This window comes from Puma concolor, chromosome A1, assembly GCF_028749965.1.
Source record: "Puma concolor isolate L17-30 chromosome A1, mPumCon1.1.hap2, whole genome shotgun sequence".
NCBI classification, from domain to species: domain Eukaryota; kingdom Metazoa; phylum Chordata; class Mammalia; order Carnivora; family Felidae; genus Puma; species Puma concolor.
In genome coordinates this window covers 205,271,962-205,287,928 of record NC_141667.1, presented here as the reverse complement: position 1 = coordinate 205,287,928, position 15,967 = coordinate 205,271,962, and positions in this window count along the sequence as shown.

Below are 15,967 nucleotides of genomic sequence, written 5' to 3'. Positions count from 1 at the left end.
ACCTTTTTGGTCAGGTTTATTCCTAGGTATATTTTTGGTGGGTTTTGGTGCAATTGTAAATGGGATTGATTCCTTGATTTCTCTTTCTGCTTGCTTCCTTATTGGTGTATAGAAATTCAACAGATTCCTATACATTGACTATGTATCCTGCAACTTTAGTGAATTCATGTATCGGTTCTAGTAATTTTTTGGTGGAATGAAATTTTGCCATTTGCAATGACATAGATGGGACTGTAGAGTATTATGCTAAGTGAAGTAAGTCAGTCAGAGAAAGACAAATACCATATGATTTTGCTATTATGTGGAATTTAAGAAACAAAACAAATGAACATAGAGGAAAAAAAAGAGGCAAGCCAAGAAACAGACTCTTAACAATGGGGAACAAATTGATGGTTACCAGGGGGGAGTTGGGCAGGAGGATGGGTTAAATAGGTGGTGGATATTAGTGAGAGCATTTGTGATAAGCACTAGGTTTTGTGTGTGAATCACTAAATCATATGTTGTAGATGAATCACTAAATCCTGCACCTGAAACTAAAGTTACACTGTATATTAACTAACTGGAATTTAAGCTAAAACTTGAGGGGTGCCTGGGTGGCCAGTTGGTTAAGTGTTGGCTTGATTTCTGCTTAGGTCATGATCTCACGGTTTGTGGGTTCAAGTTCCACATCAGGCTCTGTGCTGACAGCACAGGGTCTGCTTGAGACTCTCTCTCTGTCTCTCCCCTGCTCATGCACTCTTCTCTTCTCTCTCTCTCTTTCTCTCAAAATAAGTAAACATTAAAAAAAAACTTTAAAAAAAAACAGTTTTTTCCCCATACTTGAATAGTTTTTAGAAAGACAGAAAGAGGGAGACAAGGCAGTGAAATGGGTATGTTCTTAAAGGATTTGAAACTGGGATAGTGCATATGTCCAGGTTGTGGAGAATGGGGATGAGGAAAGGTGGGTTTGGAAACTCATGGAAACATGAGATGAAGTAGGTAGTGAGGTGAAAAGGAGCAACATCATATACAGTGGTTTACTGATCATAGAGAATCAAAGGCCAGGAACGTAAATGCTTAGGGAGTGAGAAGAGATGGAAAAGAAGAAAAGATAGAACGACACATGAATGTTTATGAAATGCAGATGGCAAAGCTGGGGTCAAAACATTTGGGTTTTAGGACTTAAAGTTACACACACACACACACACACACACACACACACACACACACACAGTGTTAAGATTTTATAATCTTTCTATTTTAAGATGACTTTTTTAAAAAAGTGTATTTATTTTGAGAGAGAAGGAGAGAACATGAACACACACAAGTGCAGAGAAAGAGTAGAGAGAGAGGAAGAGAGAGAATCCCCAGCAGGTTCCTTGCTGTCAGTGCAGAGCTCAATCTCAGGAACCTTCAGATCATGACCTGAGCAGAATCAAAAGAGTTGGATGCTTAACTGAGTGAGTCTCCCAAGCATCCTGATAACATGTTTTATCTTTAAAAAAAAACTTTTTAAAAAATGTTTTTAATATATTATTGAGACAGAGAGAGACAGAGCATGAGCAGGAGAGGGGCAGAGAGAGAGGGGCAGAGAGAGGCTCAGCGAAGAGCCCGACACGGGGCTCAAACTCACAAACCAAGAGGTCATGACCTGAGCGGAAGTTGGATGCTTAACCGACTGAGCCACCCAGGTGCCTCAACATGTTTTATCTTAATACCAAAGTAATACATGCTAATTAATGGAAAGAAAAATGTTGATGGAAGGAATATAAAAAAGAATAAAAGTTTGTCATAATCCCACTACCTAAAGATGACAACTATTAATATTTCCATATTTTTTTCTTAAAAAAACTTTTTAAATGTTTTTTTGAGAGAGAGAGAGAGAGAGAGCGAGCATGAGCAGGGGAGGGGCGGAGAGAGAGGGAGACACAGAATCCAAAGCAGGCTCCAGGCTCTGAGCTGTCAGCACAGAACCCAACGCAGGGCTTGAAGCCACAAGCGAGATCATGACCTGGGCCAGAGTCAGACACTCAACCGACTGAGCCACCCAGGTGCCCCTCCATGTTTTTTTTTTAAATCTGATCCATCTATATGTTTACCGAATGGCATTATATTCACCTACATACACCTACACACTTGTAAGAAATCATTTACTCTTGCTGTTAGATGTTTTCTGCAGCATCACTTTGAATAATACCTTTTGTCTTTCCTAACAGGTTTTGCAGATAGTTGCTTTTCTCCTGAGGTGAATAGAATGGAAGAAATAAGTACATAGTTACATTCCTCCACTTCCAGGTCTGGGTCATTACAGTCAAGGCCTACTACTTTAAGTTGCTGAACTTGGCTCATCACTCATGTCTGTTCAGATGTTCCCACAGACAGTTCAGGACAATACCAGAATTCTTCCCTTTTGTGGGAGGGGGAACGTTTTCCATATTTACAAATAATGTTCTTTTTCTTTTTTTTTCAAAAATTTTTAAATCTTTGTTTATTTTTGAGAGGAAGAGAGACACTGCAAGTGGGGGAGGAACAGAGAGAGAGGGAGACACAGAATCTGAAGCAGGCTCCTGGCTCCAAGCTGTCAGCACAGAGCCCGACAGGGCTTGAACTCATGAATTGTGAAATCATGACCTGAGTCGAAGTTGGATGCTTAACTGACTGAGCCACCTAGGAGCACCACAAATAATTTTCTATATGCATTATCCATTCTATTTTCATACCAGCCCAGAAAGGTAGATATTAGTATTATTTAAATTTTGCAGATGAGACACTTAAAGCTCAGAGAGATGGAATAACTCTTCTAAGGATGTGCAGTGCATAAGTAGTGAAGCCAAAAGTGAAATTTATGTTCTCTTTCTTGAAACTCCATTCTTGTTCTTTTACTCCCTAGAGGAATAAAAAGAAAGGATTATTTTTAAAATAGTCTGAATCTCATCTATAAAATTGGAAAGATTGCAAATGTCATGAACCCAGTAACTCACATATTAACAGGGTAGTTAAAACAGCTGGGAGAAATGGACAGAAAACAACAATTGTAGAAGTCAAATTTGGAGGTCAAGTTTCTATTTGGCACATTTGCTAAATCATTGTCTGATGCCCTCACCATTTTGTCCTAAAATATGTTTCCTGCCCCTGGTAGTTGGTGTTATGGTGGTAAATGAGGGGGTTGGAAGGAAACGTCACAAAATGTCACACTCCCAGGGCTTAGGCTTGTTATTGGGCCTGGAAATGGTATCCCATTCCCTACACTTGTAGGGATAAAATCCCTACGTACAGCTTATCCTGGGAGTTGCTAGGGACATGGAGAATAACAGAAATTATATCCATTAGAATCATAAGGAACTTAGGACCTGGCAAGTGATATCTTGATTTTATGTGCTGGCGTCATGGAAAAATTAAATTTAGTATCATAAAGCCAAAGGAAATGCTAATGAGAAGTTATTACCTAATAATATTTGCAGAGCCTTGACAGGTATTGAAGGGAACATGGAGGTGGACACACTTCCTGTTCAGGATATAATAGCTATAAGAGGGCTAGTAAAGCATGCTCTTGGGACAAAATTGCTTATCAGGATAAGGTTAATTACCTGTGTGAGGACATTGACAGAAGTGACATTGACAAGAACAGAAATGCAGAAGGCCTTGAAAATCATGCTCTTTACCTGCTTGGAGGAAGAAATACAGGGAGATGTAAAACGAAACCATCTTGCCACAATGCATAAACCTACCTCTCTTTTCTCTGCTCCCATCTATTTCTAAGACTGAAAAAGGACCGTTCTTTTTTTTTTTTTTTTTAATTTACATCCAAATTAGCATATAGTACAACAACGATTTCAGGAGCCTTAGTGCCCCTTACCCATTTAGCCCATCCCCCCCCCCCACAACCCCTCTAGTTGTTCTCCTCAACTCTCCTCAAACCCCTCAGTTTGTTCTCCATATTTTTGAGTGTCTTCTGTTTTGTCCCCCTCCCTGTTTTTATATTATTTTTGTTTCCCTTCCCTTATGTTCATCTGTTTTGTCTCTTAAAGTCCTCATATGAGTGAAGTCATATGATTTCTGTCTTTCTCTGACTAATTTCAGTTAGCATAATACCTTCCCTTATGTTCATCTGTTTTGTCTCTTAAAGTCCTCATATGAGTGAAGTCATATGATTTCTATCTTTCTCTGACTGACTAATTTCACTTAGCATAATACCCTCCAGTTCCATCCACGTAGTTGCAAATGGCAAGATTTCATTCTTTTTGATTGCTCAGTAATACTCCATTGTATGTATGTGTGTGGTATATATATATACCACATCTTCTTTATCCATTCATCCATCGATGGACATTTGGGCTGTTTCCATACTTTGGCTATTGTTGATAGTGCTGCTATAAACATGGTGCATGTGTCCCTTTGAAACAGCATACCTGTATCCCTTGGATAAGTGCCTAGTAGTGCAATTGCTGGGTTGTAGGGTAGTACTGTTTTTAGTTTTTTGAGGAACCTCCATACTCCTTTCCAGAGTGGCTGCACTAGCATGCATTCCCAGCAAAAGAACCATTCTTAACTGGGTACAGTTCAGTTGCATTTCATTTTTTTTTTTTTGATGTTTATCCTGAAATTGAAGACAGTAGGAACCTTAGAAATGATTCACTAAAAACCTGAATCCAGTCCAGCATATCCAAAATGCAGTGTTTTAGAATCTTTCCGGATTGACATTGGACACTGTGTAACCATTTATTACTCTTTATTATGGAAGGCAGTAGTCTGTGAGGACCATCCTGACTAAAATATGTTCTTTTTTTTTTCTTCAAATAGAATGCCAAATAGAATTGGCAGTGCTCCCTGAAAATTAATTCGGAGTGTACGTAACTATTTTAAAGGCTGAATTTACATTACATATTCTTTCTGAACAAGATAGCATTAGACCACATAATACTGCAGTAATAAAAATGTATTTGATGTTAAATAGCACACATTTATGGAACACTAGTTTGATCTAGGCACTGTTCTAAGCTTTAGCACGTATTAACTAATTTTATCCTCATAACACTTTGAGGTGGGCACGATTATTATTATTCCTCTTTTATAAATGGTAAAAGTAAGACACAAAGAGGTTAAGATTGTCCCAAATTACACAACAGTTATGTAATAGAGGCTAGGATTGAGCACAGAAAATATGATTCCAGGTCTTAAATCCTTAACTTCCATGCCCTCTTACATCTCTGGGCACATGGTCTTAGCTGTTTACCTGTATGCAAATTACAACGTTTATTTTCCCATTGTAATACATTACTTGACTAACGGATTTACCATTTATAGTCAAGTAATTGTAATTGCAGTACTGCTTATTCTATTCTTTCTCTTAGCCTGGAAGGCAAATTTATTTTAGACTATATCACACTGACATGTACGTATAGAAAATATGGCAGGAATGTACCAGGAAGCAAGGAGTTTTGAAGTCAGTGATGTAAGGCTTCAAATGCAACATGTATAATTGCTGCGGTTCCCAATCTTATTATTGTTAGCTTCCAGAGTCTCTATGCTGTCTGTTTGCTCACTAAGGTGATATTATCTTTCAGATGCTCAAATGTGAGGCTCAAACATTTCAACTCTACTTCTAATTAAATCATTGAAATACATGTTTGAGCATATACATAGAACACATTTCCGATGGCTTTGTTGGGCAGGTTAGTTAGCTGGGCAATTAGCTAGCAAAGCAGGAAAATCTTAGGCTCAGCAATCAATTTCCATCCCAGGTAGAACATTTAGTACAATTCTGTGTTTGGCAATTACTTAATCTCATTGCATTGCCCTTTACCCGTATGTCAAATGGAGATACTTCTCAACTCCTCACAGGTTGTGACAATGAGAACAATGTTATTATTAGGACAGGTTCTTCAAGTGGGCATACTGCTTTGATTGCTAGCGTATCCATTTATGAATGATTAATGATACTGAAAATATGTGAGGCTTTGTTTTATAATAAAACATATTAATTGGTAAAAGAACTGGATTTGAGTTCAGAAGAATATTTTTTAAAAATGTTGGAAACTCCTAATCTTTCTATGCATGGTTTCGATTCTTGATCAGTGGTCTCATACATGTGACCTTTACATTCTGTTATTATAAAACATATTACTTTGTATTATATATAATTTCTTTACATGTAGGCCTATTAGATATGACTGTGAACTCTTGGAGAGAAAGGAACAACACCCATCAATCTTCCTTGCTACAATATCTGGCACATAGCTACAGAGTAGATGCTTGTTATATGATTGTGTAATAAATAAACAAACCAATTTTAAGGACTCAGTGTAGGTATCAGTTGAAACACTGCGTTATATTGGAATACTGTAATATCAGTTTTGTGATAGTACATGTAATTAATCATACTTAACCGAACTGAGAATAACATTGGCTATTCTCGTTTTCCTGTATACTTCATGCAAGCTAGGCTCTTTTGGGACATTCATGCCGAAATAATGTGGTTATGTCTTTTGGTAATGAATGGATGTTTTCTAAGGAATTGTGTTAACAGAGTAAGTGATTCAACTGAAAAAAACAATGTATAATGCTCTAAAGATTAACCTAAAGAAAAGTTTCTGAGGGTAAAAAGCACATTGTTCCATTATTTAAATTAAGTTGCCATAGTAATTTTCTCAAAAGTTAAATCAGTGATAATCCTATTTGTAGTACAGATAATTGATAATTAAAATGCTTGGCAACGGAGTTATAACCCAAGAGGCAAAAATTGTGTACTTTACCTGGCACAAATAAGGCTATAATGGGAGAAAATAACATTTCTGTCATTCCAGTCTGACTTGCATGTGATAACACTGGAGTGTATGATGGGTCATGTATTAAAATTAGGGGTTATGGGGAGAAATAGAGACTTTAGTATCATTATCCTTTTCAAGAGCTAGCTCTCAATTAGTGAGATGGGATCCATTATTTTTCCCCCTGCTTTACTCCTGTGGCCCATTACCTTTGCTCTACCTGAACTGAAGAGAACATTCGGGGATTTGTGGCAATCTACTGAAATTTTTATAACCTGAATTGACTTTTCAGGTTCAGCCAGCAACACCCAGGATATTAAACTGACACTTCTGAATTTCCCAGGGCAGCTAGCACACATCTGCTCTTCATTTCCACACAGTTTATAGAGTGACTGTTTTCTAAATCACAGGGGTCTGCAGAAAGTTGTTACTGACAGGATTTCTGAGAAGAAGAGTAAAGGTGTGACATATGCCACAGGATTGTCCCAGATCCTTGATAATGTTGGCAATCAGGCTGTTGGAAGATTCTGCACCATTATTGGCAGGCCGGTTTCAATCTGCCTTCAGTGATGCTGAACAATTCAAATAGGAGAGGCAAGAATGACCAAAGAAATGACAGTAGTGAAAGTGGCATTGTTTTAGGAATGATCTAGAAGAAGTTGTTCGGAATGAAGCAGAGCAGTCAGTGCAGGAATGTGTTGTGGTCCAAATGTCTTATTCCGTGGGGGATATAGAATTGGGTACACACTTTGACATTGGCAAGATTCTGAAAACAAGGTTAGTTTCCCAGACGAGGCCTCAAAAGTCATTGAAAGCCATTAAAATGAAAGTCATTAACATGAAAACCAGTAGCAGATATGAATAGGGAAGCTATATGGAACAATAGTTAAAACCTTGAGATTAGTTTTTTACTAGTTGTATGACCACGCACAGATTACTTAGTCTTGGTAGATTTTCAGTTTTTCAACTATAAAATGATTATGAGAATAGGACCTTCCTCAGAGATTAGTTTTGAGGGCTAAATAAAACAATGCAATACAGCACATAGAACATTTCCTGAAACATGTGAAACACTCGAGAAATTTTAGTTATTATCTCATAATGAACATAAGATTATGATTGTGTCTAAAGAGAAAAGAGCTGCCTGGAGAGTTGTTTTCAGTTTTGAGAAATGAAAGGAGAGATGCAAACAATCACTACCTAGTTGCTCAAAGAGCTGTAAAACTGATCACATTATGTATGATAAACCCATAAGACAGCCCAATTTATTCCACTAAGTAATGAACTTATATTAACAGACCGTGTAGAACAGTATTTTGTTTGGTACTAAGAAATCCCAACAGTTGAGTTCATTTTCTTGGGTTCTAACTAGTATCTTGAGGTTGTATTATCTTGAAGATGACCAACTTTAGGGGAAAATATTTTTACTACTTTGACTTGCCAGATGCCTGACAAATACCCAGTTCTGTATCAGAGAACTGACAAAGTCAAAAGTGTTTTCATAATGATACTAATATGTTATTTGCCTTTTTTCCCTTTCTTTTTAATTTCTATTCTTTCTTTTAAAGTTTACTTATTTTTGAGAGAGAGAGAGAGAGAGAGAGAGAGAGAGAGAGAATGCATGCATGCCTGGGAGGGCCAGAGAGAGAGGGAGAGACAGAGTCCCAAGCAGGCTCCATGCCATCAGCACAGAGCCTGATGTGGGGCTCAAACTCACAAACCCTGGGATCTTGACCTGAGCTAATGACATGAGCTGAGATCATGAGTTGGACGCTTAACCAGCTGAGCCACCCAGGCACTCCTTCCTTTCTTTCTTTAATAAACACACTGGGATTTTCCAGAGGCTCTGTGATGCATAATGTGGCAACAACATGAATGAAAAAAGACCATCTAGTTCTCTATTAAGATAGATACTACAGAGAATTGCAAAAATGTTAAACAATACAACTCTGCTCACTAAAGTGTTTGGTTTTGGAAAACGTAGTTTTTCCTTTTTATGAACATTTGTTATTTATGTTACAGTAATGAGTTTGTTATTGTTATTTTTAAAATGATTACATATTTTAAAAGTTCTCAGCTGAACTGTATAGCAGGAGAAATATCAATAAGTAAAACCCAAATAAACAAAAGCTCTTTAGAGTCCTCGGTAATTTTGACAAGTATACAGTGGTCCTGGACTGAAGAATTTGAGAACTGCTCTTAAAATGAAATGTTTGTGAATGCAGGAACATTTACACAGTTTTGAAAGCTTCTCAATAGGACAGAGAGAAAAATGCTAACCAAGATCAGAGATCGCATTTTGTTTTGTTATATTCATATTGAATTCACCTTTAGTGAACCTCTGTATATGTGAGATACACAAATGACCTCTTCACATCAGCCTTTGTGCTAAAGTAGCTAAACAGCTGTCTTCCTCCTGGGCTCTACCTGTCTTTGGTGCTATCATGGACCCTAGAATTGCCCATTTCTGGGCATTCATTTGTTATTCCAGTACTTCATATAAAAAGCAACAGCTAGGGGGTGCCTGGGTGGTTCAGTTGGTTAAGTGTCCAACTTCAGCTGAGGTCATGATCTCACAGTTTGTGAGTTTGAACCTCGTGTTGGGCTCTGTGCTGACAGCTCAGAGCCTGGAGCCTGCTTTGGATTCTGTGTCTCCCTCTTTCTGACCCTCCCCTGCTCACACTATGTTTCTCTCTCTCTCAAAAATAAATAAACATTAAAAACAAAACCAAAAAACAATGACTAGGCACTTTGCCACTTCCTGAGCCAGTAGAGGTTGAAAAAAAAAAAAAAAAGGAGGTAGGTCTTTGTCTTCATAGAGCTTACAATATAAAGCAAGAAACAGATGTTAAAAACAAAGTGCATAAATAAATATGTAGTTGAAAATAAGTATAAATGCTAAGATTAGCGTGTTTATGAAAGCCAGGCCAACATTGTATGGAATATTTTTTTACTGTTCTTTTTATTTTAAGTTACTCAGTCTAGGTCCAAATTCTGAGTAACCCTATTTGGTCTAATAGGATATATTATTATAGTAATGTCCCCAGTGAATCCCTCTTCATCTTATACCTTTATGTAGTCTTTCCCACATGATTCTTAGCTTGGCAGTGAATCTTGCCTTGGCTAATAGAATACAACAAAGACTTGAAGAATGCTTGTGCATTTTTGTGAGCAAACTCTCTTAAAACTGGTGATTTATAGAATGTGTGACTCTTTTTTAAAAATGTATTTATTTATATTTGAGAGAGAGAGAGAGAGAGAGAGAGAGAGAAAGAAAGAAAGAGAATGAATATGATTGGAGGAGGGGCAGAGAGAGAGGGAGAAAGAATCCCAAACAGGCTCTGCACTTCCAAACCTGGAGCCCATGGCAGGGCTCGAACTCACAAACGGTGAGATCATGACTTGAGCTGAAACTGAGAATCGGATGCTTAACCAGCTGAGCCACCCAAGTGCCCCTAGAATGTGTGACCCTAAACAGAAGGCAGGACCACCTTCCACCCTGAGCAGCTAGAATGTAGAGCATGACTTATGCTGGGTAATAATGACCTAATAATTACCTCCTGGCATAAAATCCATCTGAAAACTTGGTAGCTGCAAACAACACTCTTTTTATTTGCTCATATAGTCTTACAATCTGGTGACTGGTACCTTTTATTTATGGGAAATTATAATTGTCATCACATCTTCTTTTCTCTTTCTGGAACTGCGGTTTGTTGTATGTTAGATATCCTAGATAGATTCCCTAATTTTCTATCTTTTTTCCCCATATTTTTCTACTTCAGCCTTCTAAAATATTTCTTTTACTCCCTTTTTCTAGTTAAATTTTGGTTTGGAGTCTCTTATTTTTATTTTTAATTTTTCTAAGAGCTATTCTTTGTTCCTTTTATAATGTCCTATTTTTATTTTTTGGTTATAATATTTGTACATTTTAAAGGATATTAATTATACTGTATTTGGTTATTTCATCTCATCCTTGTATTACTTTTATTTCTTTTAAGTTACTTGGTATGTTTGTCCCTACATTTTATGTTAAAGACTTTACTAAAATGTCTGATCATTACTGTTCTTGATACCTACTTAAGAGTAAACATTGGAAAGATGATTGGAGGTTCTGAGTATTTGGGTAAGGATTATTTGAAATGTTGGTTTTGCTCGAGGATGGTAGGGTATCCAGGCTTTTCACTGGAGACTTCCACATCAAGATCTGCAGTTTTATGTATATATGTATGAATCAGGAACTTCTCTGGTTCAAATTCTCCAGAATATATACCTCCCTCTTCCTGTGGTTATGGCACAGTAGCCAGACCTAATGAAGATTTGGAAACTTGTATGTACTTTTTATACAAATTTCAAACAATCTCGCTGTCTGCGGTTCTTTACCCACCCCCATGACCTCTGTAGTACCTGGTTCCTCCATTCCTTGGAGGAACCAGCTAGCTTCTTGTAAATGTACTCTTCCGCTGGCAGTTTGAGTTGACCTTTTGCTGTGAAAATTTATTAGCCATTCCTCTGAGTTCAGTCTTTATATAGTTTAGTTTCCTACTACAAATGTTTTCAGTTTCGTTGAAGATAAGAGTAGAATTTTTGTTCCTTGTGCTTATTAATTTGGGAAGACTTGAGAAAACAAGGAGTGAAATTTGTTTTTGTATTGTTTGTTCATTTGTTTTATTCATTTGTTTATTCATTTGTCTGAATTACTTCACTCAGCATAGTACCTTCAAAGTCCATCCATGTTGTTGCAAATGGCAAGATTTCATTTTTTATGGCTGAGTAGTATTCCGTTGAATATATATGTATATACCACATCTTCTTTATCCATTCATCTATCAGTGGACATTTGGGTTGTTTCCGTTTCCTGGCTATTTATAAATAATGCTGCAGTAAACATAGGGGTACATATATCGTTTTGAATTAGCATATATGTATTCTTCAGATAAATACCCAGAAATGGAACAGCTAGAAAATATGGTAGTTCTGTTCTTAATTTCTTGAGAAATCTCCATACTATTTTCTGTAGTGGCTGCACCAGTTTGCATTCCTACCAACAGTGTACAATGGTTCCCTTTTCTCTATATCCTCACCAATATTTGTTATCACTTTTGTCCTTTTGATGATAGCCATGCTAACTGGTGTGAGGTGATATCTCATTGTAGTTTTTATTTGTTTCCCTGATCATTGGTGATGTTGAATATTTTCTCATGTGCCTGTTGGCCATCTGTATGTGTGTTTTGGTAAAATGTCTATTCAGATCCTCTGCCTTTTTAAAAATTAAGTTGTTTTTTGTTATTGAGTTGTATGAATTCTTTATATATTTTGGGTATTAATTCCTTGTCGGGTATATGATTTGTAAAAATCTCCTCTCATTCAGTAGGTTGACTTTTCATTGTGATGATGATTTCTTTAATTGCACAAAAGCTTTTACTTTGATATAATCTCATTTATTTATTTTTGTTTTGGTTTCCCTTGCCTTTGGAGTCAGATGCACAAATGTATTGCTAAGACTAATATTGAGGAGCTTACCACCTATGTTTTCTTCTAGGAATTTTATGGTTTCAGGTCTGATATTCAAGTCTTTAATCCACTTTGAATTAATTTTTGTCTGTGGTATAAGATGGTGGACTAGTGTCATTCATTTGCATGCATCTGTCCAGTTTTTGCATCACCATTTATTGAAGAGACTATCCTTTCTCCATTGTGTTCTCCTAGCTCCTTTACATTAATTGTTCATATATGTGTGAGTTTAATTCTGAGCTCTAAATTCTGTTCTATTCATCATTGTGCCTGTTTTTATGTTAATTTCATACTGTTTTGATTACTATAGCTTTGTAGTATAGTTTAAATTAGGGGACGTGATATTGTTTTTGCTTTTTGGGATATTTCTTAATGTCATACACATTTTATAATTATTCTAGTTCTGTGAAAAATGCCATTGGAATTTTACAGAGATTGCATTAAATCTGTACATTGCTTTGAGTACTATGAATATTTTAACAATATTAATTCATTCAATCCATGAGTGTGGACTACTTTTCCATTTATTTGTGTCGTCTTCAATTTTTTTCATCAGTATTTTAGTTTTCAGTGTACAGGTCTTTCACCTCAGTTAAATTTACTTCTAGGCATTTTACTCTTTTGGATGCAGTTGTGAATGGGATTATTTCCTAAATTTGTCTTTCTGTTAATTTGTTATTAGTGTATAGAAGCACCACAGATTTCTTGGTGTTGATTTTGTATCTTGCTGCTTTATTGAATTTATTGATTAGTTCTCACAGTTTTTTTATTGGAGGCTTTTGGGTTTTCTATATATAGTATCTTGTCATCTGCAAATAGTGACAGTTTTACTTCTTCCTTTTTAATTTGGATGCCTTTAATTTCTTCTTCTTGCCTAATTGCTGTGGCTAGGACTTCCAATACTGTGTTGAATAAAAGTGATAAAAGTGGGCATTCTTGCCTTGTTTCTGATCTTAAAGGAAAAGCTTTTAGCTTTTTACCATTGGGTATGTTAGCTGTGGGTTTGTCATATATGGCTTTTATTGTTTTTAGGCGTATTTCCTCTATACCCAATTTGTTGAGAGTATTTTTTTAACCTTCTTTTTTTCAATGTTTATTTTTGAGACACACAGAGATTGCGAGCAGAGGAGGGGCAGAAAGAGAGTGAGAGAGAGAATCTCAAGCAGGCCCAGCACTGTGAGTGCAGAGCCTGATGTGGGGCTTAATCCCACAAACCGTGAGATCATGACCTGAATCGAAATTAAGAGTCAGCCATTTAAGTGACTCAGCCACCCAGGCACCCCTGTTGAGAGTTTTTATCATAAATGGATATTCAGTTTTTTAGATGCTTTTTGTGCATCTGTTGTGATAATCATATGATTTTTGTCCTTTATTTTGTTAATGTGATGTACCACATTGATTTGCAGATATTGAACCATTCTTAAATCCCTGGAATATATTCTGTACACTTGATCATGGTGTATGATTCCTTTAATGTATTGTTGAATTTGGTTTGCTAATATTTTATTGGGAGTTTTTGCATTTTTGTTCATCAGTGATATTGGCCTGTATTGTGTATGTGTTTGTGCATGTGTGTGCATGTGCGTGTGTGTGTTCGTGTGTGTGTGTGTGTGTGTATGTGGTGTTCTTGTCTGGTTTTGGTATCAAGGTAATTCTGGCCTCATAAAGTGAGTTTAAAAGTGTTCCCCCCTCTTTAGTTTTTTGAAAGAGTTTGAGAAGAATAGATGTTGATTCTTCTTTGAATGTTTTGTAGAATTCATCAGTGAAGCCGTCTGGTCCTGGACTTTTATTTGCTCAGAGGTTTTTGAATACTGATTCAATCTCCTGACTAGTAACCAGTCTGTTCAGAAATTCTGTTTCTTCCTGATTCAGTCTTGTAAGATTATATATTATTAGCAATTTATCCATTTCTTGTAGGTTGCCTAATTTCCTGTAGGTTGCTGGTGTAAAAATAGTAGTCTCTTATGGTCCTTCGTATTTCTGTAGTATCACTTGTAATCTGAAAATAGTGAGAGTTTTATTTCTTCCTTACCAATTTGGATGCCTTATATTTCTTTATGTTGTCTAATTGTGGTAGTTAGGACTTTCAGTACTATGTTGAATAAAATTGGTGAGAGTGGGCGTCCTTATCTTGTTCCTCTTCTTGGGGGAAAACCTCTCAGTTTTTCCCCTTTGAGTATGTGGGTTTTTCATATAAGGCCTTTATTATGTTCCCTCTAGATCTACTTTATAGAGGGTTTTTATAATGAATGGGTGTTGTACTCCTTTGACATTTCTTACAAGGATGGTTTCATGGTGATGAACTCTTTTAGCTTTTGCTTATCTGGAAAACTCTTAATCTTTCTTTCAATTCTGAATGATAACCTTACCTGGTAGAGAATTTTTGGTTGAAAGTGTTTTCCTTTCATCACTTTGAATATGGTGTGTTGTTCTCTTCTGGCTTGCAAAGTTTCTGCTGAAAAATTTGCTGAAAGCCTTATGAATTTTCCCTGTATATAGTAAGTTATTTTTCTCTTGCTGCTTTTCAGAATCTCTCCTTACCTTTAACTTTTACCATTTTAATTATAAGGTGTCTTTGTATGGATTTCTTTGGGCTCATCTTATTTAGGACTCTCTGAGCTTCCTGGACCTGTATGTGTCTTTTGACCCTTTTTCTTTCTCTTCTTCTGGGACTCCTATAATGTGAATGTTGTTCTGTTTGATGTTGTCCCAAAGGTCCCTTAAGATATCTTTATTTAACAAATTCTTTTCATTTTTGCTGCTCTGTCAGGGTGAGTCCTGTTGCTTTGTCTTCCAGGTCATTGATCCAATCTTTGGCTCCATCCAATCTCCTTTTGAACTCCTCTAGTGTATTTTTCAGTTCAATTATTGTATTCTTCAGCTCTGTAACTTCTGTTGGAAATTTTATTGTATTTTCTCTCTATTGAGGATCTCACTGTGTTCATTTACTCTTCTTCTGAGTTCATTGAGCATCTCTATAACCATTACTTTGAACTCTTAATCCGTTAAATTGCGTATCTCCATTCCATTAATGTCTTTTCCTGATGTTTTGTCTTGTTCTTTCATTTGGGACATATTTCTCTTGTCTTCCCATTTTATTTGCCTCTCTGTGTTTATTTCCATATATTAGGAAAATCAACTACCTCTCCTTGTCTTGAAGGAGCAGTTGTGTGAAGGAAATGCCACATGAAGCCTAGAAGCACTATCCTCTGTGACCACCAGAGCTAGGTGCTCAAGGGGTGTCCCTCGTGTGGGCTGTGTGCACCCATCTATTGTAGTAGACCATGTGTCTGGCATGTGTGTGGGCAGGACTAGTGCCTCTTTGTGATGCATGGCCATGTGTGCTGCACAGGGGTGGGTGGGCTTGGTTTCCTGCTGGCCACATCACATGGCCATGCTGGGATATGATGGGTGACTGGGACTGGTGCCCAGCCTGGCCATGGATCACAGATGTGTCAAGGCACAGGTTGGGCTGGACTAATGTCTGTCCTGGCCATGACATGCAGATATGCTGCAAGGGGTGGGTGGGGTTCTTAGCTGAGTGTGGTCACCAGCGCTAACAGGTTAGAGGGAGTGTTCCAAAATAGCACCCTCTGGTGGTGACCTTAGCAAAGTAGGATGAGGTTGAAATTATGGTGCCTATCAGTGTCTCAGGCCCTGGGAAAAGTCTCAGTATTTCCTACCTCTCTAGCAGTCACTTCAAGATTAATTAG